The sequence below is a fragment of the Podarcis cretensis genome, assembly GCF_951804945.1.
Source record: "Podarcis cretensis genome assembly, chromosome: Z".
In the NCBI taxonomy this organism is placed as follows: domain Eukaryota; kingdom Metazoa; phylum Chordata; class Lepidosauria; order Squamata; family Lacertidae; genus Podarcis; species Podarcis cretensis.
In genome coordinates this window covers 31531869-31557738 of record NC_137184.1, presented here as the reverse complement: position 1 = coordinate 31557738, position 25870 = coordinate 31531869, and the positions used below count along the sequence as shown (strand labels likewise).

General features: G+C 44.9%; 1 protein-coding gene and 1 pseudogene across 6 annotated transcripts in view; one reads left to right on the top strand and one right to left on the bottom strand.

Annotated features, from left to right (window-relative positions):
* Positions 1-25870, top strand: part of LOC307207666 (putative G-protein coupled receptor 34) — a 245213-nt gene that overhangs the window by 35130 nt on the left and 184213 nt on the right. Inside the window, exons 1-3 of one of the 5 annotated variants that reach the window (XM_079961749.1) lie at positions 18053-18164; positions 18964-19111; positions 22347-22494. The gene's annotated coding sequence lies outside the window, so the exon portion shown is untranslated. Of the gene's footprint in view, positions 1-18052; positions 18165-18963; positions 19112-19177; positions 19250-22346; positions 22495-25870 lie in introns of those variants that run through there. The other 4 variants (XM_079961747.1, XM_079961750.1, XM_079961751.1 and 1 more) reach the window with 4 other exon arrangements.
* On the bottom strand, positions 9985-10522 carry LOC307207701 (DNA-binding protein inhibitor ID-3-A-like; annotated as a pseudogene). Its single transcript has 2 exons — positions 10400-10522; positions 9985-10328 (listed from the first exon to the last, which is right to left on the bottom strand). The product of its transcript is annotated as a DNA-binding protein inhibitor ID-3-A-like (transcript).

Genomic DNA, 25870 nt, shown 5'->3' with positions numbered 1-25870 from the left:
CCTGTCTAGGATTACTGAGGGGGCTAAATCCCTGGGTGGCCAGGAGGTCTGGTCAGTGTGCCCTGCCTTGTACCTGCAGTCAGTGATTCCGACCAAGGGAGGCAACAAGTCCTCAGCAGAGATTTAGCTCTTCTGGGATCAGTAGATTCTGCAAATAGCAGCAGCATGAAGAATTTAATGGTTTTGTGCTATAGGCTGTATTTAGATGTGGTGATTATTGCTTTGGTTTTCCTGATTATTCTGTTAGGGCTTCTGTTATTTTTTCCAATGTTTCTTTCACATGACATTACTTATTGTGCCATGGACCTGTGTATTTTCCATCTTTTACAAAGGAAATGGGGCTGCTGCAGGTGGAAAGATGCCTTACTTGGTCATATGGCACAAATGGTTGGAGCCCCATGGTATTAAAGTTTAAGACACGCCTGCAAGGAGCACTCTGAATGTTCTGCCATTTGGGTGCAATCAAACTGCAGAATCTGAACTACACATCTGAACTTCCCATTCCTTGCCAGTCCCACTTCTCTGTGAAGTTATATCTCTCAATGTGACCAAGATGTGTCCTTCCACATCTGTCGCATGTCCCCTCGGCTGCCTGTGGCGTGTGTCTCTTGCAGCTGATGGTGGCTGTCATTTGCTTCCCCATAATAGCAACCCAACGGAGGATGTTGGCACCCTCAATATTGGGGGGATCGAGCCCCCATGGCCAGGATTCAACCGAGATGGGAATGCATTTTATTATCTGTGTTTTCCAATAATTCTTTTTTTAATTTTTTTTAAAAAACATTATTTTATTTTCAATGCAAAATGATTGTATAAACTAGCATTTTAAAGATCAAAACCTTAAAAAAATTATTGAAAGTACCCTTATAAAAACAGAATTTAAATAAACCCATGTCAGCATTTTAGTTGATTAGGGTTAACATTTCGTATACTATAGCTAAACTTACTAAATAACTTATACCATGAGATGAATACATAATTTTACAGTTTCACATTTAAAGTTGTTTTCTTTAGAGTGCAGCATAGTACAACTTTCAAAATAAATATATCTTTAAATAGCATTATAATTAGGCACAATATAACCCACTTAGCATTAACCCTTGAACAACTGCAATCTCAACAAGCAGTCTCATGAGAAACCTATAGTTTTGTAACAAAAAATACAAACATTAAATCCAAAATAATACTGTATAAACAAGAAAGAAAAACAAAACATACAAAAAAGAAAGAAAAACAAAGTAAATAACAAGACAAAAAAGCATACATCTACAAATAAAATCATATCATCATTCCAATCTAATCAGTACATACATATACACATATTGACTTCCTTCCTTTGTTCTAAGACCTCAAAATTTGTACTCTTACTGTATTGTTGTGTCTAATGTAGATTACTTCCACATTTGTACTTTTTAACACCATTTTCCTTTTCTTTAACCCTGTAAAGCATCATTCATTACAAACCAATAAGCTTACTCCAGAACAGTGTTTTTTCATATACTCTTTAGCACATCCCCGTTTTTTTAATAATTTCTGGTCCGATTGTCCCCATATGAATGCTGTGTGTCTTGCCAGATTTATATATTCACAAAATTTAATTTACCATTCTTTCATTGATGGAATTTTTCTCCCTTTCCAGTTTTTTGCTCTAAGCATCCTGGCAGCTGTCGTTGCATAAAGGAATACTTTCCTTTGATTGTCGGGAATATCGTTTGTGATTATACCTAAAAGGAATGCCTCTGGTTTTTGACTGAAAGATATTTTAAACATCTTTTTGATTTCTTCATAAATTTCATTCCAGAACTGTTTAATAGGTCAGCATTCCCACCACATGTAAAACATTGTTCCTATTTCTTTTTTGCATCTCTAACAGGTATTTGATTTTAATTTGTAAATTTTAGCCAATTTTACCGGAGTTAAGTACCATTGGTACACCATTTTCACGAATTTTCTCTGATTGTATAATATGCCATAAACTTAATATCACATTACCATAATTTCTCCCATTGGTCCAGCCGAATTATGTATCCTATATCGCATGCCCATTTAGTCATAACTTCTTTGACTTCTTCATCCTTTAACTCCCATTATAATAATAAATTATACATTTTGGATATATTCTTATTTGAGTTTTGTAATAATACTTTTTGTAATTTTGATTCTTCTTTTTCAAATCCTATTGCTTTATCCTGATTGAATATTTGGGCAATTTGGTGATATTACAACCATGTGGTGCTGTATTGGGTCACCTCTTTGTATGGTCTTAGTTTTAATTGGCCCTGTTCCTCTTTTAGGAGTGCCTGGTATGTTGCCATTCTTCCGATCATATTTTTCTTTTTAACCGATATTACTTCTAACGGTGAGACCCACTTCTAACAGTGGGGGACGCGGGTGGCACTGTGGGTTAAAGCCTCAGTGCCTAGGACTTGCCGATCGAAAGGTCGGCAGTTTGAATCCCCGCGGCGGGGTGCGCTCCCGTCGCTCGGTCCCAGCGCCTGCCAACCTAGCAGTTCAAAAGCACCCTCGGGTGCAAGTAGATAAATAGAGGCCGCTTACTAGCGGGAAGGTAAACGGCGTTCCGTGTGCTGCGCTGGATGCAGCTTGTCACACTGGCCATGTGACCCGGAAGTGTCTCCGGACAGCGCTGGCTCCCGGCCTATAGAGTGAGATGAGCGCACAACCCTAGAGTCTGTCAAGACTGGCCCGTACGGGCAGGGGTACCTTTACCTTTACCTTACTTCTAACAGTGAGACCCACCATGGGGTTTTCTGTTCTAACAGCCTTCTATGTCTCACCCAGACTTTATATAATGAATTTCTAATTACATGACTTAGAAATTCTTTATGTACCACCACTTTGTTGTAAATTAGATAGGCATGCCAACTGTATCCATCCCTCCAAGTCTAAAATGTCATTATTATCTAATTTAATCCAGTCTCTGATCCAACTAAAGCATGACACATCATAATATATTCTCAGGCCTTCCACATCTGTCACATGTCCCGCTCTGCTACCTATGGTGTGTGTCTTGCAGCTGATGGTGGCTGTCATTTGCTTCCCCAAAACAACAACCCAACGGGGGATGTTGGCCCCCTCAATATTGGGGGGAATGAGCCCCCATGGCCAGGATTCAACCCAGATGGGAATGCATTTAATTATCTGTGTTTTCCAATAATTCTTGTAGCTTCCTCACCGCTATCGTCTCCACCAGTTTGCCCCAGAATTTTTTGGGGGAGGAGTTAACATTCCAATTTCTCGTCCATCTTTGCCTCGCTGGCTAGTCCCATTTCCTTGGCACTGTGTGATCAAGTTTCTCAATGTGACCTAGATGTGTTCATCTACATCTGTCGTATGTCCCACTCGGCTGCCTGTGCCCTGAGCCAAATTAATTGTTTGGTCCCATAGGCTGGCTTAAGATGTGGTTTAAAAAACTGAGGATTTTGCTCTAGTTTGCTCTAGTTTGAGTTGCCAATCATTCTGGCTGCTTCCTCTTGGTTAAAAGTTGTTTATTTGTTTGGAAACACGGTGAGAGAAATAAATATAATAAAGGAGGAATAATTCAATCTTGGTGTAGAAAAGCCCAGAAACTGTGCAAAACCCTGTAATTCTGTATTAGGAAAATAGTACCATTGAAGTAGCAAATATTTCCACTGACTCTAAAATTTAGTTAACGACACATGGCTGAGGGGTTGAGGTTTGCGCTTCATCCTGGGGTTTTAATTTAGACCTTTGCCACTGCATTTCTGAAGGCAAGGCCGGGGGGGGGGGGAGAGAGAAGCAGGGGGATAAAGGGTTGTATATAAGAGTATTTGATATTTCTCCAGCAAACCCAAAACCAGCAGCAGAAGCAGGACGGGACGGACCAGCCAGCTCTTTGGTGCTTTTCAAGCAGAGCACCCTTTCTGACTGTTAGGATCCCTTCCTCTTTTTTGTTGTTTAATCCCTGAATGCACCTCCCTAATGACTGCGCCAGATGTAGCACTGCCATTCACTTCTCTCCTCTTGCAGAGAGAATGAAAAATCCAGATAAATGTGCTTGGGATTTTTCAAGTCCAGAGTCTGGCTCTTGTGGATCACTTGCTGGCTGATTCCAGTGGCTGCAAATGGTGTCATTGTACCTCCTGAAGGAGGCATTCCTGACTGAGAGGAATGCAAATGCACCCTTAGCAAATGTGGAGTGGTTGAAGTAACTGAAAAGTTCAGTGCTGGCATGGTTTGTGTTGTGTGGCTGCAGGTATCTGATGGGGTGTTTGCGAGGGATTCAGTCTGCTTGGAGAAAAGGAATGAGAAAATACATGAAAAACTTGTGGAAAAACTTGGAATGTATCATAATGCAAAGTACTAATATTGCCGTAGTAAAACAAGCCAAGCTAAGAAGAGTTTCTCAGGATATTCAGGATTGAATCACACACCATTGGTGGGACATCTTTTCAGGATAGAGCCCTACCATGACCAACATTTTAAAATTGGCTTAGGACCCTGTTATTATACTCGTTTTTGGTATTTTAATGTTGCTTATATTAGTGTGTATTTTATATGTTAAAGTTAAACATTTGTATGGGGAAAAGGTATAGGTTTTTTTCCTCAGAGAGGGAAGGAGGAACAGACTAGCTAAGCAAGGAAGAGGTAACCGTGTTGGACCAAGGGGTGGAGTTTATGGGCAATCTATCCGGAAGACATTTGTATTTCGAGGAGTTAGTGGTCTGACATGGTTACCATTCCTGCCTTCTCTTTCTTCTCCCTCTCGATCTCCTGAGCTGTGTATCAGGAAGTTTATTAATGCTGGATGTTTTTAGATATGCTGTAAGCCCCCCAGAGTCCCTTGGGAAAGCCAGCCAAAGATGATGGTGTTCATGATGATTTATTTATTACATATAGCTGATGTGCATACAGAAACTGTGCAAAAACTTGCAATGTTTATATTTTAGAAAGATGATCACTACAATCACAGTTGCAAACACTTTCTTTTTGCACTTTCTAAACTGCTAATATTAATGTCCCTTGATGAAACTAAGTTAGCCCGTGATTTCTTAGACCAAAAAAGCACTAGAAAGCAACATTTGTAAGGACAGTATAAAATTGACCAAGTGTGAAGGCTGGAGCACTTACAAGTGACACACACAAAATGTAAGCCACAAAGAGCAACGTGAAGGTGTTTCCATGAGATGGCTACCTTTGTGCCGCAAGGTATAATGTGCATATTGGTTGGCATTCCAAACCATTCTTCTCCATGGCACAGCCAAGTTAAAAAGACCACCACCACCAAGCCAGTAGCACCCCCTGTATGGCAATTATGTGTGCCAGCTCTCACGATCCCATTTCTCAGAAGCAGTCATTTGATGAATACAGTGCAAAGTCTCTGAGGTTTATGAGGCTTGTGCTGATCCGCTTCCTAGGCTTTAAGTTGTACCTCACTGGGCAGCAGCCTATGTATTTTCTTCCACATTGCCCCTCTTAGGCAGCATGGAAAGCATGTGATTCAACTTGGACCAGATGACAAAGTAGTGGAATTCCCTCTCCTTGTTCAGCTTGTGGACAGTCTGCTCTGTGGTTGGCAGCATAGTCTATGGACTGGAGGGATGTCAGCGAGCCCGTAGAGCTTGCCCGGGAACCCTGGGAAGACAGTGAAGAAAGTGACTGAGCGCTAGATGAAGTTGAAGTGGCCTTCCTACAAATGGGAGATACTTCTTTAGATAGCACCCTCTGAATGTAAAACTTAGTTAAGGACACATGACTTGTGGGGTTCAGATTTGCACTTCACCCTGGGGTTGTAGCTTGGACTTTTGCTGAGGGGTCAAGAGGTGAGGAATTTGAGTCTGGTCCTTCCACAGGATGGGAAGAAGGAGGTGGGAGGCTGTCCCTAATCTGAGAACAGGACAGCATTAGATTTCCCTTTAGTTTTGATATTTCTCCAGGAAACCCTGTTTTCCTTGTCTTTCATTCAGTTGGAAGTATTGGAGCCAGCCTGTCAAATATATATGGATTTCAAAGTTATTAATTTATTAATTTCCCCCTCTAATAACATTTTATATGTTGCCCAATTTCCCTTCATGTTTTTCTTCATAACGCCAAAGGCTTCGATGGGTGAAATGCACCAAGGGGTTGTAGGTTCCAGGAGATATTTATATTTAATTCATGGTTTATATAAGGTCTGTGTTGTGTGGCTGCATCTTCTGGTAAGGTGTTGGCAAGGGATTGAATCTGGGTTTAGAAAAGGAGTAAGGACACTTCTATTGAAGGGTTTTGGAATTCCCTGCTGCGAGTAACACAGGTGCATCCTTAGCAAATTTGGAGTGTGTGCAGTTACCGAAAAGTTCATTTAGGGCAGGGTGTGAACTGTGTGGCTGTACCACCTGATGGTGTGTTTGCAAGGGAGTCCATCTTGCTATAGAAGAGGGCTGAAGCGTTCATGTAGCTGATGTTTGTACAGAAACTGTGGGAAATCCTGTAATTCTATTTACCTAGCATAGAGGAAGGGGGATGGGATGGGGGGGGCTGCGGAAACCACCCCTCTGCAAATGGCCACGTGGACCAGCAGGGCAGGGAGGACGGGGTGAATGTGGCGCCATGGCAGCCATGACGAAGCCAAGAACTCGGCCCACCTTGTTACAGGCCTCCACTAGCAGCAGCAGCAGCAGCAGCAGCAGCAGAAGAAGAAGAAGAAGAAGAAGGAGGAGGAGGAGGAGGAGGAGGAAGGGACAGAGCAGCCAGCTCTTTGCTGCTTTCCAAGCAGAGCACCCTTTCTGGCTGTTAGGATCCCCTCCCCTTTTTGTTAATTAATCCCTGAATGCACCTCCCTAATGACTGCGTCAGATGTAGCATTGCTTTTCACTTCTCTCCTCTTGCAGAGAGAATGAAAAAGCCAGATCATTGTGCTTGGAATTCTTCAAGTCCAGAATATGGCTCTTGTGGATCCCTTGCTGGCTGATTCCAGGGGCTGCAAATAGTGTCATTGTACCTCCTGAAGGAGGCATTCCTGGCTGAGAGGAAGGGTGTGAACAGTGTGGTTATACCACCTGATTGCATGTTTGCAAGGGATTCAATTTTTGTGCAGAAAAGCGCTGAAAAGGACATTTGGCAGTGTTTAATGTGTTTATAAGCCAAACAGTCACCTTTTTTTAAACAAACACAAGTACAAAGTCAAAAATAAAACCACAAAAATAATGAACCGCATGTTCATAACATTCAAAAAATTGCCGCCTACTCAGTAGGTAACTACAACATTCCAACTGCTGAATATATTTATAAATTTTACACTTCTGTAACAAAAATAGACTTTTTGAGAAGTTCGGGGTTTTGTTTTGCTTTGTTTTGCTTTTTTGCTTACATTCTGTCTCCTGGCTCCTTTCCCCTTTTTCCTGTGTGTGTGTTTTCGAGCCTCGGAGTCCCTTTCCCCTCACTTTCCCTTTTTTCACCTTAAGACTAGATGCAAAGCATCCAATCACAGAGTTGCATGACTTCAGCAGGGCTTCACGACAAGGCACCATGACTTGGGACGTGTTTTGTTTTTTTGTTCTCAAAAGGAAAAACAACAAATCAAACCAAACGAAAACTTTTTGCCACGCGAGAGTGTTTCATCCTCTAGGTGATATTTACAAAGCACATCACACTCTGTTGACATGCTCAAATACATAGTTAAGTGCTGCTTTTGTTTGTTTGTTTTATTCCTCCCCCACCCCACCCCCACCCCCAAACCAAATTGTAAAACCCAGTACAGCTTTGTCGTCACGAAAAGAGCGAAAAATTACCATTTATACAAAAAAGGAAGAGCGCGCGCGAGAGAGATGGCCCTTCGTACTCCAAAGAACGCAATATGAATATGCAAAGAGGTTGTTCACATCAAGAACCCAGAAGGAAAGCAAAGCCATGGCACATAATACAATATTACATTGTCTATGCATGCATTTTTTTCCCAAAGTCCCATTGCTCCCCCCTAAGGAATGAATTGCGGGCTGGGGGGAAATCATCGTGGAAGAAAAAAGACCTCTCTCGTCCATGCAGAACAGAAGTGGAGAGGAACTCCAGTGTCTGGGAGCTTGTGTCTTCAGGCAGTTGAAGTTGAAGTTGAAGTCCCAACCCCAGCCCAGCCCCTGGCTGCTGGAAAGCTGGGGGGTCGGGCTGGCTTGCGAGGGAGTCCACTGCTCCTCCACCAAGTGCCGGAGGAAGATTCATTATTTGCACCCCACCCTCCCTAGACGGGGTGGGTGGACGTCGCGAAAGTCTTGGTGGTTTTCTCCTCTCAGCAGATCTCGATTGTCCTGGGCGAGAAAGTGGAGGCCATGCCAGAAAGTGCAGAAGTCACTTGCGAGCCGAAGGGGCTGCCGAGGCCCCCGGGGATGGGAATGGGGTAGCCGCCGCCTGGCTCTGGAAAGTGGAGGAGGCCATGGAAGCGTAGCTGGTGGCCACCAAGGGCGAGGGGAAGGAGGGGAAGGGCGATGTCACGGGGGAGGCGTATGAAGTCACGGGAGAGGCATAGGACGTCACAGGGGGGGGGGAGAGTAGGAGGCCGGCCCTGGCGATGGGTAAGAGGAGACGGAGGCGGGGGACGGGTAGGAGGCGGGCGAGGCGGAGTAGGGCGCCAGCGGGGAGGCGGCCACGGAAGGTGCCGTTGGGGCGCATTTGCCAGTGCCTTTTTGAGATGCAGTTTCACTAGAATGGTCACTTTTAACCTGGTGCTTTTCATAAATAAGGGGAATACTGAAGAGTGAAATCAGAGCCTTTGAATAAGACACAAACGCAGGTGAACAGCCACATCCACACCAGAAACTTTATTGAGTCCACAAAGTCATCCATTGGGAAGAGGCATTTGAACTCCTAAACTGTGCTGTTGAAGGGGCCAAGCAGCATAAGGGTGTATCTTTGGACAAGCAACATCTTAATCTAAGTAACCCCTTAATGGGTAGCCAATCTAAGGGCTTTTCGAAAAGGGATTTGATCTTGGTGCAGAAAAGGAGTGATGAGTACATATAGCTTTGCTGCTTTCCAAGCAGAGCGAGCCCTCTGGCTGTTAGGACCCCCTCCTCTTTTTTGTTAATTAATCCCTAGATGAACCTTCCTAATGACTGTGCCTGATGAAGCACTGCCGTTCACTTTTCTCCTCTTGAAGCATAAACTCTGCTCATGTATGTTGAGAAACTGCAGCAGAAATTGCAATGTGTGTGTGTGTGTGTGTGTGTGTGTATTTGGTTTTTTTAAAGAAACACCAGCTTAAGATTTATTATGCAAAAAGCTTTCATGAAAAGTTTTTTTAAAAAACACACACCAAAGGAAGTACAATTCATGGATAAAGAAATCAACCTTCCTGCCAAATAAGATGCTTGTGTTCTTATTAGAGTTCAGCAACAAAAACTATGAGGCAAAACAACCCTAAGGCACCTCAGTTTTCATGTTCTTGAAAGTCCCCTTCACCCCCAAAAAATTATGTTAAAAAACTATAATCCAAAATATACATAAAAGCTGCATATATGCAAAGTTGTTTTTTTTGTTGTTGCCCTTTTTTCTGAGCAAATGACAGACTAATCCACATTTGTCACAAGCTGATTCAATGTTGGAAGTGTGCGATTTCAGTAAGAAATCTCATGACCAGTAAACTAGCATGAAGAATCTGAGTGTTCAGAGCTATAATAATAATAATAATAATAATAATAATAATAATAATCCGCCCAGTCTCACACACAAACGCCACAAAATTTCTTCTTGTGCAGTTTCTACTTGTTTAATACAGCCATACGATAGTTATTAAAAAGTGGGCTTGCTTTCACTGCCCCCCCCTCCCCGGCCTGCAAATTTTGTTTTCAGGCTGTTGGAAGAGAATAACAGATTGAGGGTAGAAGGTTGATTCTGGAAGACCAGTCAAGGCATCTGAAACTGCCTGGCCAGACCCATGTTCTACAGTTTATCTGGAAGAGAATGGTGGAGTTCTCTCCATTACTGGATGCACGGATTATAACACCTGATCCTTTCCCCTGTTCAGGTCTCTCTTCTATCTCCTGTCTCATTGGAGAGAACCAAGTGCCAGGATCCCACACTTGCAGTCTGTTTTAAGAGGTTAGTGGCAGAGATTCCTCTCCTCTTTTGAGCAAAGTTTGGATGCCCGCTCTGCAGCTTTTAAAGAGAGTAGGGAAGTCTCAGCTGCAGGCAGATCTTGCCCCTTCTTTGCCTGTTCCTCTAGCACGATCTGCAGGTCAAAGATGTAGTCGATGACATGCTGCAAGATTTCCACTTGGCTGACTTTGGTGCCTTGCGGGATCCTCGGCACCAGCTCGCGCAGCTTGGAGTAGCAGTCATTCATATTGTAAAGGAGGTTCTTGGGCTCCTCCTGAGCCGGGCTCTTGTTTTTTTGTTTTTTGTTTTGGCAAGACTCATCACATTTTATTGAAGGCTTTGCAGCAGGAGTCACTGGCCGAGGGGCTTCGTTCTGTTGTTCGTTCCCTGGGTGATGGTGAGGCTCTGTTCAGAGAGGCAGCACACAGCTTGCTTCCTAGCTTATCCTGACTGACCTGACGAGGCTGATTCCTTTCATGGCCATGAAGGAGGAGAAGCCAGCAGGGATTTGCAGAAGGGCAAGATTTCCAGCCAGCTCTTTGCTGCTTTTCAAGCAGAGCACCCTTTCTGACTGTTAGGATCCCTTCCTCTTTTTTGTTGTTAAATCACTTGCTGGCTGATTCCAGTGGGTGCAAATGGTTTCCTGAAGGAGGCATTCCAGGCTGAGAGGAATGCAAATGCACCCTCAGCAAATGTGGAGTGGTTGATGTAAATGAAAAGTTCAGTGCTGGCAGGGTTTGAGTTGTGTGGCTGCAAGTATCCAATGGGGTGTTTGCGAGGGATTCAGTCTGCTTGGAGAAAAGGAATGAAAAAGCACATGAAGATTGCGGAAAAACTTGGAATGTATCATACTGCAAAGTACTAATATTGCCGTAGTAAAACAAGCCAAGTTAAGAAGAGTCACTCAGGGTATTCAGGATTGAACCACACACCTTTGGTGGGACATCTTTTCAGGATAGAGCCCTACCATAGTATGTATTTTAAATGTTAAAGTTAAACATTTGTATGGGAAAAAGGTATAGGTTTTTTTCCTCAGAGAGGGAAGGAGGAACAGATTAGCTAAACATGGAAGACAGAGGTAACCGTGTTGGACCAAGGGGTGGAGTTTATGGGCAATCTATCCGGAAGACATTTGTATTTCGAGGAGTTAGTGGTCTGACATGGTTACCCTTCCTGCCTTCTCTTTCTTCTCCCTCTCGATTTCCTGAGCCGTGTATCAGGAGATTTTTAATGCTGGATGTTTTTAGATATGCTGTAAGCCCCCCAGAGTCCCTTGGGAAAGCCAGCCAAATGGGTGGGGTATAAAGATGATGATGATGTTGATGATGATTTATTTATTACATATAGCTGATGTGCATACAGAAACTGTGCAAAAGCTTGCAGTGTTTATATTTTAGAAAGATAATTACTACAATCACAGTTGCAAACACTTTCTTTTTGCACTTTCTAAACAGCTAATATTATTGTCCCTTGATAAAATCAGGTTAGCCTGTGATTTCTTAGACCAAAAAAGCACTAGAAAGCAACATTTGTAAGGGCAGTACAGAATTGACCAGGTGTGAAGGCTGGAGCACTTACAAGTGATGCACACAAAATGTAAGCCACAAAGAGCAACGTGAAGGTGTTTCTATGTGATGGCTATCTTTGTGCCACAAGGTACAATGTGCATATTGGTTGGTATTCCAAAACATTCTTCTCCATGTCACGGCAAAGCCTGAGAAAGGTTTGCAGTATCACAAAGATGGCTGGGCAGCCAAGTAAAAAAAACAACTACCACCAAGCCAGAAGCACTCCCTTTAGGGCAGTAATGTGTGCCAGCTCTCACGATCCCATTTCTCAGAAGCAGTCATATGATGAATACAGTGCAAAGTCTCTGAGGTTTATGAGGCTCTTGCTGATCCGCTGCCTAGGCTTTAAGTTGCACCTCACTGGGTGACAGCCTATGTAGTTTTCTGCCGCATTGCCCCTCCTAGACAGCATGTTAATCACATGATTCAGCTTGGACCGGATGACAGAATAGTGGAATTCCCTCTCCTTGTTCAGCTTGCGGAAATCGTCTGCCCTGTGGTTGGCAGCATAGTCTATGGACCTCAGGAATGTCAGCGAGCCCATAGAGCTTGCCCAGGAGCTTGCCCAGCGACCGAGCGCTAGATGAAGTTGAAGTGGCCTTCCTAGAAATGGGAGCATGGGATGCTGCAGAAAAAGGAATAGCAAGGCTGCTACTTTTCAGGGGAAAGTGGTGCTTTAAACAGCTGCGCGGCAAAACTGGAAGGGGAGGAACGTTTTATTGGCATAGAGGTGCTGAGGAGTATTACCTGTGGGTTCCTGATCATCAGAATCGGATGGCTGCCTCAGGGAGCTGATTTTAGATGCCCTGAGAGGAGCAACGGGTTGTTCATGATTTTAATTTATTATTATCAGATGTTTTATGGACAAGGAGCAGGAGAGCACTGTCCCTCAGACGTTGTGGGGGCCGGACGATATTTTTTGTGGGTAACGATTTCCTATGCCCCACAAATAACCCGGAGATGCATTTTTAATAAAAGGACACATTCTGCTCATGTAAAAATGCAGAGATTTCCGGACCGTCCGCAGGCCGGATTTAGAAGGTGATTGGGCCGGATCCGGCCCCCGGGCCTTAGTTTGCCTACCCATGCACTTTGTTGCTTTCTGCCTTGTGTGCTAGAAGAAACTGGCCACTCCTTTTCCCTCAGCAAAATGTCTTAGATCAGCTCTCAAAAGTTCAAAAGACAAGCATGATTTTATATAGTGGATGTTTCTCAAGTTTGTGCTTCTTCAGATTAATTCAAAGAGTGAAAAGTAGTGTGGCCCTTACCTGTTCTTATTCTCTCCCTATCCTCCACTTTTGCAAAGAAACAGTGGATACTTTAAACATTGCAGTTTTGTTAATTCTTAGAATTTAAGTGCCCTTCCTGGGTTCAGACGGGATGCAGGTGGTTCTGTGGGTTAAACCACAGAGCCTAGGACTTGCCGATCAGAAGGTCGGTGGTTCGAATCCCGGCGATGAGGGGGTGAGCTCCCATTGCTCGGTCCCTGCTCCTGCCAACCTAGCAGTTTGAAAGCACATCAAAGTGCACGTAGATTAATAGTGCAAGTAGATTGTAGATAGTTGGCTCCCTCAGCCAATAAAGCGTGATGAGCGCCGCAACGCCACAGTCGGCCACAACTAATGGTCAGGGGTCCCTTTACCTTTACCTTTGTTCAGAAAGTGTTGGTGCTTCACAATTACTATTTTTTTGTGTGTTTTTGATTTTTAATTCAAGATTCTTACTGGAAGGTTTTTATTTTATGGGAGCCAAAGTTCGTGAATCACTTAATTTCTTAATTTAAAGCAGTGTAACCTTGTCTCTCTAATCCCCCAGCAGAACTCCAAAACCTGAGGCATCTTTAGTGGAGTTGTTCATTAAAATGTAGCTACCGTCTTCAATGCTGCTTTTAGACAACAAATTGTGGTCATGATGCTATAGCTAAATGGGTATGTCAAGATTCAATCTCCAATATGAACGGGCTTCCACAGAAACAAGATGTGGCATTAAATTTAGCATTTCACAGCCTTACTAGCCCATTAGTAGTCTAAATATAACAATGTATAAAATATAATCGGGCAGTTCTCCTCCTTACAGCCAGCTGCTTTCAAAGCATCACATCCCCAAACTGGCATTTCATTCTCTCATTCAAACATCTGACACCTTTGCAGTTGAAGGATTATTGTTGTTGGAGCCTCCAGGAACCATCATTGTAGCATTCAGTGGCAGCCAAATCTGCTAAACCAGCCACTCCTCTAAACACTGTAGTTTTTCTAGAATCACAATTGCTATTGTTGAGTCCAATGGGACTTATTCCTAAGTAATTGTGTGCTGAAAAGTAATTTCAGCCAGAGTCCCAAAGTCCCAATGAATACGAGAATGTGCAGAGTGCCACCTTCTCCCACCTGTGTAGTGTCAGCTCCTATTTAGCTGAGATTGGGGGTAGAGAGGTGAATAAGAAACAGAAAAGTTTTATGGGCTTAATTCTTGTTTGTGTGACTGCTGGTTAGAAGACCCAGATGGACAGCTGTTCTTTCCTAGAATCGCCACCCTAAATGCTGGATGTTCTTTGGAAATTAGATTATAGCTTTTTGCCAAAGCTCCTGTATCTTTCTGTCCCAGTGGCTCCCACCTGCATGCTTAAGTCAGCCTTCGCTCACCTGCTGTCTTTCAGCCTGCCAGGTGTGCCTGTGCCTTTAAGGGAAACGCAGGGCTAGAAAGAAACCTGCAGGTGACAATTCCGGGGACAGAAAGGGAAACAATGGAGCCTCAAGGCAGGGTCTGAAGGAGGCTGAAAAGTTGGCGGCCATGGGGTCTTTAGGATTTCCTTGGGGAACCAGGCTATAAGCTTGAATCCACGTGTCTTCTCAAGATCTAGGGGTTTAATTTATTGGAGGGTGTGTGGTCCCGGTGGGGGTGAAATGGGGAAGAAGCAGAGTCCCTTTAAACTCGCTGGAGTTTAAGCTGGCCAGGGGGCGGGGCTGCGATTTCTGTTTCTAACAGCTGGGGCGTCCTCGGCGTCTTCTCCACTTGCATCTGCCTGGCGCTGCGGGAGGGAGGGTGGCGATGGGTGCTTGGAGCTCGCTCGCTCGCTCGCTGCTGCACCTCCTCCTCGGCCAAGGGTGCGCTCCTGGCCGCGGCTCCGCTCAGCATCCGGGCGGAGCGCATCCGTGCCCTTTCCAAGGGCTGCGGGACGGCGGAGAGTCCTGGGGTAGGTAGGGTTCTGGCGGGGGTTAGGAGCGGGCGGGGGGCATTTCGGGTGGGAGGGTTGGGTAGCCGCCTCGCTCAGCCAAGCGACTTCCTTGTGGCTTTGGGGGGGGGGATGTGTCCGGTTGGCCCTCGACCTTGGGTCCTTGGTTTCAGGAGGAGGGGCTGCTGCGCGGAGGTAGAGCTTTGCGGTGTGTGTGTGGGGGGGGGGGGAGTGAGGCCAGGGTTACTTTACCCGCAGTATTTCCAGGCAGGGCTGGGGAAAGAGTCGGGTCTGAAACTGCGGAGAGCACGTGTGTATGGACATGGGCCGTGGCGTGTGGGGTTGGGCGGGGGATGGTAGTCCCAAGCGCGCGATTTTTAGGGGGCGGGAGCCAGGCGCCCCCACGCGGGGAACCCCGTCCCGCCCTGAGTGCCACCAGGACCAGCGTGGGGGAGCGGGATTTGCCTGCCGACCCAGCTTCTCCTGGCAAGGGCAGGCTGGGGTTGAGGGCAGTCCCGCTTGGCTCTGGTGGCCAGCCTGAGTTGACGCGCGGAACCCTTCGCGCCCTGGGCACGTTGGGGGCGAGGGCAGCGCCTGGCGCGGTGGGTTGTGTTGGCCGCGCGCACTCCAGCGCAAAAAAAGGACGCAAAGCCGCTGCGTCTTGGTCCCCCACCCATATTTTGGCTTGAGTACCCCATGTCCCATCCCCTCCTCCTTGGTGCCTTTAGCTTCTATAGGGTAGGTGAGATGCAGGCAGAAGTTCCACAGAATAATCCCTGGCTCTTTGGGTAGGGTAGATTTCTTCTGGCCATGGAGGTTCTTTTCAGTTATTCTTGGTTGTGATGTTAGATGAATCCTATGTCTTCTTGTTTGGGAGCAAAGCCTGCTGCGCTCCCTGCAGTTTACTCCTAGGTAAAAATGTGTAGGATTATGTTGCTGTTCTATGATAGTTTCTTTCCTTTTAAAAAACAACAACAACACACTTTTCTGTACACTAAGAGGGGAAAACGTTTTTGGGTACTGCACATGGAAGGTTGGAAGCCATAGCAGCTTCTGTGGGGTAGGTGAGGTGCAGGCAGAAGTTCCACAGGCCTCTTTGGGTAGGGTTGGGAATGTCCCCTTGTCTGATACGATGGTGGGCTCCTCACAGTCAGTACAGAGCTCTGGATGCACCTGTGGTCAGATTTGGTACAACACAGCTCCTCTTTCTGTTGTGTTCTTGGTTTTCCTCGAAATGTTTCTTTCTAGAGCCCAACTGCTAACCCAGAGCAGCTGCAGAGGAGCAGGAACTTTTGTCACTAGGGGGCGCAAGTCTCTAGAAATCTTAAGGGCTGCCTTTCACCACCATCTTAGTTCTCCTTAGTCCTTGAAGTGCAGCAGCCTGCCTGGCCCTGGAGAGAGACTTTCTGCAGTGCAGCTATGCTGTCCATATCCTGCATATGCTTACTTGGAATTGAGTCCTGCAGTGCTCAGTGGGATATCCTGCCTTGTCATATGTGCCCAGGAAGAAAGCTGGCATGTGCTCCTGGGTGGCCTGGCTCTCAATATCTAGCTGCTGCTGGACTCTCCATGGCTGAACTGGGAATAGAGAACTCTCCTGCCTGGACTTTTCTGTTGAGCTGACTAAGATGGTTTGAGTTTTCATCTGGCATTATATTTCTCCCTCCCTTGCAGGGTTGGAGTGACCAAGTTCTGAGGCAACACGTGCAACTTGTCTTCACCAGCAGTGTATAGGAATGTCAGAGGAGCCTTCTGCACCAGGCCAAAGGGGGACCATCTAGTTGAGCATCCTGTTCCCACCATGACCACCAAGATGTCAGCCAAAGAGACAGGGCTGCTCTGTGGGTGGGCAGACCTAATGTACAGGGAAGAAGCCTCCCTGCCCGTCAGCACTGCTTGCATGGGCAGGACAGGAGTGCTTCTCAATCCCAGCTGCTGCAAACCGCAGGAGGGGAGAGTTGCTCCTGTGCTCCTGTCCTGTTTGTGGCTTTCCCTTAAGGAGCATCCGGGTGGCCACTGTGAACAGGATGATGGAGTAGAGGGGCCAGTGGCCAGATCCAGTAGACTCTTCTTATCTGCTCTGAATCTTCCTGCATTGGTTCCTGCATGAGTTCTGGTGTTATGAGAGGGGGAGTCTTGCAGGATTTTAGAACCTCTGGTTCCATTGCCTCTAACTTGCTTTTCCTCTAAACTTGTTTCAAAGTTCTGAAAGCTGCATATTTTCCTCCTAGGGGAGTTGTTCCATTGATACGGCTGATCTTATGAAAACGTCCTGCTTGCATTCCCTTATGTACCTGGCGGCAAAGCAAGCGTTTTGCTCTGTTGAGTTAAAGGTGCTATTTGAAAACATTTCCCCTCTTTTCTCCTAGATTTTTTCCATTCAAAGTGCAATAATGCCATTTTTTTCACATACACCTTGTATTGGATTTTTACCAACATGGTGCCACCCCCCCCCCGAGATCTTTGGGCTATACCAGGTTGGCGAAGCCTTCTCTAGAACCTGGGCTTGGCTGAGTCTCTCAGTGGTCAGTGGCTTGAATAGCCAAATAGAACTTCCTGTTGAAGGAGCAGTCTACCTCTGAATATCAGCTGCTGGGGAGCCACTTAAGAACATCCAGGGGGATCAGATTAGTCCTTGATGGAAGCAGGGTGCTGGACTAGATACACCTTTGCTCTGACAGAGAAGGGATGCTCTTTTGAGCAGAGGCCTCACTCTGCAGCAGCTTTCACCAAGTTGTGTCCTCCAGATGTTTCAGATTTCAACTCCCACAAGGCCCATCATGTTGACTGGACCTGCTGGGAGTTGTTCAAAACATATGAAGAGTGACATATTCACCCTGGTTCTCCTATAAGCCCTTTCTGTTACTCGTTTTGTTAAAAGCAGATTTTGAATACCAACAGACCCATCAGATGGGGACTTCATAGAAATAGAAGGGTCCTGAAGGGTCATCTAGTCCAACCCCCTGCAATGCAGGAATCCCAAATAAAGCAGCCATGACAGATGGCCACCCAACCTCTACTGACAAACCTCCAAGCAAGGAGAGCCCACATACCTCCCAAAGCAGGCTGTCCCACTGTCTAAAGAGCTCTTACTGTCAGCAAATTCTTCCTGATGTTTAGTCTGAATCTCCTTTCATGTACCTTGAAGCCATTGGTTTGAGTCCTACCCTGCAGAACAGGAGAAAACAAGCTTGCTCCATCTCCCATGGGGCAGCCCTTCAGATATTTGAAGATGGCTACCATATCTCTTCTAAATCTCCTCTTTTCCAGGCTAGACATATCCAGCTGCTTCAACCGTTCCTCATAAGTCTTTGTTTCTAGACCCTTGATCATCTTGGTTGCCCACCTTGGCACAGGTTCCAGCTAGACACTAGATGGCGAGGGTGAGCTCATGGCAAATTCAATATATTTTTCAAAACACTTTAAAAAAAGTATTTTCTTTTTTAACTTTTTATTTTCAATGTTTCAAAAATTAAAAATCACAATTTTTTACACACACACACACACGCACACACACACACGCTTACATTACACCAGATTCCATATCAGTACCTTTATGGGATTCCCCTGGACTTCCCTCCACCCCTCCCTTGACTTCCAAAATTTATCTTCCTTTTTAAACTGCATCTAATTGCATTTATCCAAATTATTGTGCTTCATTTTTATCCTTTGTTATTTTAAATTACAAGTGCTATGTCAATCCTGCCAACATTTTAAAATGATTACAGTGTTCTTTACTATATTCTTTAGAGGTATGTCATTCTTTAGTAAATTGGTTAAACTCTTGGTGCCTGATTTTCCCGGTCAGCCTTGCCATCTCCGCATAGTCCATCATCTTCATTATCCATTCTCCTTTCGATGGGGCTCTTTCTTCTTTCCATCCCTGGGCAAGTAGTATTATTGACGTTGTCATCGCATACATAAACAGTACTTTCTTATCCTTCGGTAATTCTCCTACCAAACCTAATAAAAAGGCCTCTGGTATTTTTCAAATATGTGTTTTACTAGTGTGTTTTTTATGTGTATCTAGATTCCTCCTTAGAGGTGTCCAATATCCCTCCTTTACTTTGCCAAAGCGCCCCAAGCCTCTGAGCACCCTAGGTTCTGCCTCTCAGTTTAGAGGACAGGCTCTGTGCTAGCAAAACGTTTCCTGGCGTTCTTCTCACAGGACTGTATTTGCAGGGATGTATCCCAAGACGCCTGATGCAGTGCTTCTGGAAGATGGAGGGGAACTCCCAAGCCATGGCCTGTTCCATCATGAAGCTGCTCTTCCCATCGGCCAGTGTGGAGTTGACATTCCTCACCACCCCGAATGCAGTGGCCCTCCCAGGTAGGTGGCATTGTGGCATTGTGGGTCTTCTTCCAGGCAGGTGGAGCTTTTAGGCACATGAGGCTGGGTATCTTCAGAGGGTCAGGAAGTACACACACGCCCATCCTTCTTCCTGAGTTTTTGAAATGTGGTGAAACTGTAAATATTTTTTAATGTCTTTCTTTTTAAAGATTTCTTGGTTTACAAAGGTATGTGCAATGTTTCCTTTTTCAAGTTACATTTTCTACAGGTCAGTTTCATTTTTTTAAATGTATTTTTTAGTAAAGATTTTCTTGATTTACAAAGATATGTGCAATGTCTCTGTCTCGTGTCCCCCCCCCCCATGTAACACATTTTTTTCCCATTTGTTGAGACATTAGGAAGAATAGGGGGAAAGAGGTGGAGGAAAAAAAAAAGATGAGTGGGGGTGGGGTGGGGTGATTCTATTTTACTTAATATATGTGGGGTTTTGTGTCAGCGTTGCTTGTGCAGGTTCTTTGCTGTTCGCTTGTCTTCCTTTGGTGGTGAGAGAGGTTGGGGTTGGCCTAGGGTGTGACTGTTCATTTGTAGTTGACTCTGGTGGTCTTTGTTTTCATGTGTGAGTGGGGTGGGTGGGTGTTTTGGATCACGTTAGCCATATTGATTTGTATTCTGTTGGTGGATTTTTGTCTTGTTGGGCTATGTATGTGACAAAGGGGAGTCATACCGGGGTGAAAGCGTCCTCTTCTATTTGTCCCCGTGTCAGTTTCAATTTATTGGTTAATTTTTTTATTAAGGCGGTTTCCCATACTATTTGGTACCATTGTTTCATACTTATTCCTGACAGGTCTCACCAGGTTATGATGTTTCTGGCTGCTGAGAATAGGTGGGTTATGAGTTCTTCGTGATTTGAGTGGGCATTGTTGTCTTGGAAGATGTTTAGTAGGGCAGTTCTGGGGTGATTTCTAATACTTGCTTAGTTATTTTACATATTTCTCATATGGATTTTGTCCAGAAGAGTTGGATTTGGGGGCATTCCCACCACATGTGGAGGTATGTGCCTGGGGAGGTGCATCCTCTCCAGCATTTTGGTGAATTACCTGGGCTTATTTGCACTAATTTCCTTGGTGTTAGGTACCACCTGTAGGTATGTTTCAGAGTGAGTGCTTTCCTTTTCTTTGATATGGATTTAGAGCAGGGTTTAGACCATGTTCTGGTCCACTGAGTGGGGTTAATCTCATAGGAGGTTTTTGGGGTGGTTTTTGAAGGTTGTCAGGGGCCTAGTTGCTGCTGATTTTACTACTGGATTGTTTAAGAGGGCATGTAATTGGTGGTGTGTTAACCAGGGCATTTGGGCATCTTCTAGTTTGTCTTGTATTTCTTGTGTCGGCAAGGTTTGCCATTTTTATAGAGGTTGGTTAGGGGATATAAGCCTTTGGTTTGCCAGGTTTTTATCTGGAGATTTTGTGCTGTGTGATGGAATAATGGGTGGTGTGGCAGGGGAATTAGTGGGGATGGGGTTGGGGACAGTTTGCCTATTTCTGTTTTCCATGCTTTAACATGGTCTGTGTGTAGCTGTTAAGTATTGTGGGAATCTTCCTTAGTTTGTTTGGAATTGGGTATGCTGTGGTGCAGGTATTTTCAATTGTGTCTCTCTCCAGGTGTACCCACTGTTTTGTTTCATCTTCTAGTATATATGGGATTATGTAGCATACTTGGCTGGCAATGTATGTTGGGGATTCCCCATCGTCCCTCTGTGGAGGGGAGGTGCAGGTATTTGGGGCTTTTTCTTGGTTTTTTGTTTGGAATAGGTAGGTTAGTTTTGGGAGGGTGATCATTTTGATCATGCTTATTTTGTCTGAGGGGACGCGGGTGGCACTGTGGGTTAAACCACAGAGCCTAGGAGTTGCCAATCGGAAGGTCGGCGGTTCAAATCCCCACGATGGGGTGAGCTTCCATTGCTCGGTCCCTGCTCCTGCCAACCTAGCAGTTTGAAAGCACGTCAAAATGCAAGTAGATAAATAGGTACAACTCCAGCGGGAAGGTAAACGGCGTTTCCATGCACTGCTCTGGTTCGCCAGAAGTGGCTTATTCATGCTGGCCACATGACCCGGAAGCTGTACGCTGGCTCCCTCAGCCAGTAAAGCGAGATGAGCGCCGCAACCCCAGAGTCAGTCACGACTGGACCTAATGGTCAGGGGTCCTTTTGCCCATTACCTATTTTGTCTGAGAGAGTGAAGCTGATCTTGTTCCATCTCTTTAGGTCTTGTTAATTTGCCGCCAACAAGGGGTTGTAGTTGTGGAGGTATACTTTATTGAGGTTTCAGGTTCTTTGTACCCTATGGTATCTGAACTTGGTGTGGCAAAGTTTTATCTTGGTGACGTTAGCGAGGTCTTTTTGTGTGTGGGAAGCACATAGCTTCCGACTATGCAAAATTTACAGTAGGCCCAACACCACTGCAAATGTTTTGAGTTCTCTGATTAAGGAGGTTGCTGTATTTATGGGGTGTGGTGCTGTCATCTGCAAAGAGTCCTAATTTGTAGGTTTTGCCTTTTATTTCCACTTCCTTGATGTCTGTGGCTGCTCGGATTCAGACTGCTAAAGGTTCCAGAGCCAGGATGAATAAGAAGAGAGACCGTGGGAATCCTTGTTTTGTGCCTTTTTGGATTGCTATGGTATTAGAGTCCCTATTGTTAGTCCTCCATATCGCTGAGGCTTGGGAGTATATTTGTTGGAGGATTTGCAGGAAAGCCATCTGGGCCTGGAGCTTTATGTGGCTTAAGGTTATTGAGGACCATATCTATTTCCTCTTGGGTGATAGGACTGTCCGTGAATTCCTGTTCCTCATAAGTTAAGGTAGGCATGGTCAGTCCTGGTGTTTATATATGAAGTGATGTGTTTTCCTTTGATGAGGTTTCCCAATTTATGCCATACAGACATAATTACATGTAATGTAATTGCTTTTAAGCTATCTTGCTTATCTACAGTATAGGGTGATTCCCTGCCAACCCGTCCGGATTGCCCTGTGTCTCTCACCTTGTATTGTCTATTGAACCAATGGAGTTGCGCTGTCCTAGAGTGTGGTGGGTGGGGGAGTAGTTGGTTAGAATTAGATTTGGGTTAAAGAGCGGGGGGGGGGGTAGATTGCAGAAAATATCCTATATGTAGCCATATAGGTTTTTATTTGGGGTTTCTTGGGCCATCTGGGGTTTAGTTGTTTGGTCCTAGGTCTCAGCTGGTGTGGAGGGCCTTGTTTTCACAGGACTGTATTCCCAGGTATGTATCACAAGACACCTGATGCGCTACTTCTGGAAGATGGAGGGGCAATACCCAGCCATGGCCTGGTCGATCATGGAGCTGCTCTTCCCATCGGCTGGTATGGAGTTGAAGTTCCTTGCCACCCAGAATGCAGTGGCCCTCCAAGGTAGGTGGCATTGTGGGTCTTCTTCCAGGAGGGTGGAGCTTCTGCTGAGAAGTCCTAAGGCCTTCCAGCTGGGGTTAGGCACACGAGGCTGGGTATCTTTGGAGGGTCAGGAAGGACACACACACCCATCCTTCTTCCTGAGTTTCTGAAATGTGGTGAAACTGTTAATATGAGAGCTTAGCAAAATGAGTAATTCCTTTTTAACCAGGCCTTCGTCTTTTAACCACCTGTGGACTACTAAAGTAGGCGGGATGTGGATTTCCTTTCAATTCCCCCTAAACATTTATTATATACTGATTTGAAAGAAAAATATTCAATCTAGGTCAAAATTGGTAGAACATCATAAATGTAGAAGCAATGGCCATACTATATAGTATTACCTGAAAGTCAACTTGATTTATTTATCTGGTTATCAAAGCAAACACTGCTGTTTTAGTGCAGGAACTCACATTGTGCGCCCTCTGAATTGGGGGGGGGGGTTTGACCTGTTTATGTTTCAGTAATGTGAACAGTTCTAGTGTGTGTCCATGTCTTACTAAACACATAACAATGTGCTGTACAAAATAATTGAAACAATGAATTTCGTACAATAGTTTATTGTACAAAACTCACACAGAGATGTACAAAACTCACAGACATGTACATTATTAGCAGATATGACCGCCACTATTTTAAAGCAGCATTTGAACACGGTTTGGCATAGAGTCTACTCATTTCGAACAGTCACTGTTGATTTTCGGATCCCTGTACCACACTTGAATCAGTGCCTGAATGAGTTTCTCCATAGTCATACAGTCTACAGCACAGAGGTGACTTTTGCGTATAGCCCACGAATTCTCAATGGGATGTACATATGGGGAATTGGCCAATCAAGTACCTGTATTTGCTGCTCTGTCATGAATTTCTTCCCCACTTTTGATGTGTGACAGGGGGCTAGGTCCTGCTCCAGTATCCCAGTTCTGTCAGGATACTACTTTTCCAGCTCTTTCATAGTACCATTAGTGGGACATATTTTCAGGATGGAGCCCTACCATGACCAACATTTAAAATTGGCTTGGCACCTTGTGATTATACTTCTATTTGGTATTTTGACGTTGCTTGTATTAATGTGTATTTTATACCGTTATATTTAAGTTAAACTTTTGTATGGAAAAGTGGTGAAATTTTTTTTTTACTTAGATTAGCTAAGCATGGAAGAGGTAACCGTGTTAGACCAAGGGTGGAGTTTATGGGCAATCAATCCGGAAGACGTTTGTATTTCGAGGAGTTAGTGATCTGACATGGTTACCCTTCCTGCCTTCTCTTCCTTCTCCCTCTCAATCTCCTGAGCCGTAAATCAGGAGATCTTTAATGCTGGATGTTTTTAGATATGCTGTAAGCCCCCCAGAATCCCTTCGGAAAGCCAGCCATTATGATGATGATGATGGTGATGATAATTTATTTATACATATAGCTGATGTCCATACAGAAACTGTGCAAAAACTTGCAATGTTTATATTTTAAAAAGATGAATACTACAATCACAGTTGCAAACCCTTTCTTTTTGCATGTGCCTAGTCACTGATCTAAGTGACAGCGGATGGCCGTATAGGAGCTACTGCTGGATCACACTGGGTTGATGGCATTCACTGTGCCATAAACTCAATATTTTTTTAAAAAATGATCCCCCCCCCCCGCGATGTCGGGTGGAATTTAGTTCACAAGAATGGTCAATTTCAACCCGGTGCTTTTCATAACCAAGGGGAATAGTGAATAGAGAAATGAGAGCCGGTTTCAGCCTTGCCAGCCCATTGAACAAGGCACCTACATAGGTGAAGAGCCACATCCACACCACAAACCTCAGGGATTTCACTAAAAACACATTAAAAAGGAGCTCTAAGATGTGGCAATAGCTGTTGGAAAAGTTACAAGTCACTGCACATTGTCTTTGTCATTGTCTTTTGTTAGCCATCTGTTATCAGGCCATCAACTGCAGGGTCATACACTGAAAATATTTTTCTATGTTCCCTATATTGGGACAAAAAATAGAGAGGCACTAGCAGGTTTTTTAAACAAACTAAACAGCTAATATATTTGTCCCTTGGTAAAACCAAGTTACCCCATGATTTCTTTGACCAAAAAAGCACTAGAAACCAATATTTGTAAGGACAGTACAGAATTGACCAAGTGTGAAGGCTGGAGCACTTACAAGTGATGCACACAAAATGTAAGCCACAAAGAGCAACGTGAAGGTGTTTCCATGAGATGGCTACCTTTGTGCCGCAAGGTATAATGTGCATATTGGTTGGCATTCCAAACCATTCTTCTCCATGGCACGGCCAAGTTAAAAAAACCACCACCACCAAGCCAGCAGCACCCCCTGTATGGCAATTATGTGTGCCAGCTCTCAAAATCCCATTTCTGAGAAGCAGTCATATGATGAATACAGTGCAAAGTCTCTGAGGTTTATGAGACACGTGCTGATCCGCTGCCTAGTCTTTACGTTGCACCTCACTGGGTGGCAGCCTATGTGGTTTTCTGCCGCATTGCCCCTCCTAGGCAGCATGGAAACCATGTGATTCAGCTTGAACTGGATGACAGAGTAGTGGAATTCCCTCTCCTTTTTCAGCTTGTGGACATATTCTGCTCTGTGCTTGGCAGCATAGTCTATGGACTTCAGGGATGTCAGCGAGCCCATAGAGCTTGCCCATGAACACTGGGAAGACAGTGAAGAAAGTGACCGAGCGCTAGATGAAGTTGAAGTGGCCTTCCTACAAATGGGAGATACTTCTTTAGATAGCACCCTCTGAATGTAAAACTTAGTTAAGGGCACATGACTTGTGGTGTTGAGGTTTGCTCTTCACCCTGGGGTTGTAGCTTGGACATTTGCTGAGGGGTCAAGAGGTGAGGAATTTGAGTCTGGTCCTTCCACAGGTTGGGGAGAAGGAGGTGGGAGGCAGTCCCCAATCTGAGAACAGGACAGCGCTTCCTTCTCTTCCCTCCTTCTTCACCGCCCCCTTATAACATGCAGTGAATCTTCCCTCCACAGCCTTTCGCAGTCATTTTGATATTTCTACGGTATATTTCTACAAGTCCTCAGCAGAGATTTAGCTCTGCTGCGATCAGGAGATTCTGCAAATAGCAGGGGCATGAAGAATTTAATGGTTTTGCACCAAAGGCTGTATTTAGATGTGGTGATTATTGTTTTGGTGTTCCTGATTATTCTGTTAGGGGTTCTGCCCCCCCTCAATGTTTCTTTCACACTACATTACCTGTTCTGCCATGGAACAGTTTCCTCGCCATCTTTTACAAAGGAAATGGGGCTGCTGCAGTTGGAAAGATGCCTTACTTGGTCATATGGCACAAATGGTTGGAGCCCCATGGTATTAAAGTTTAA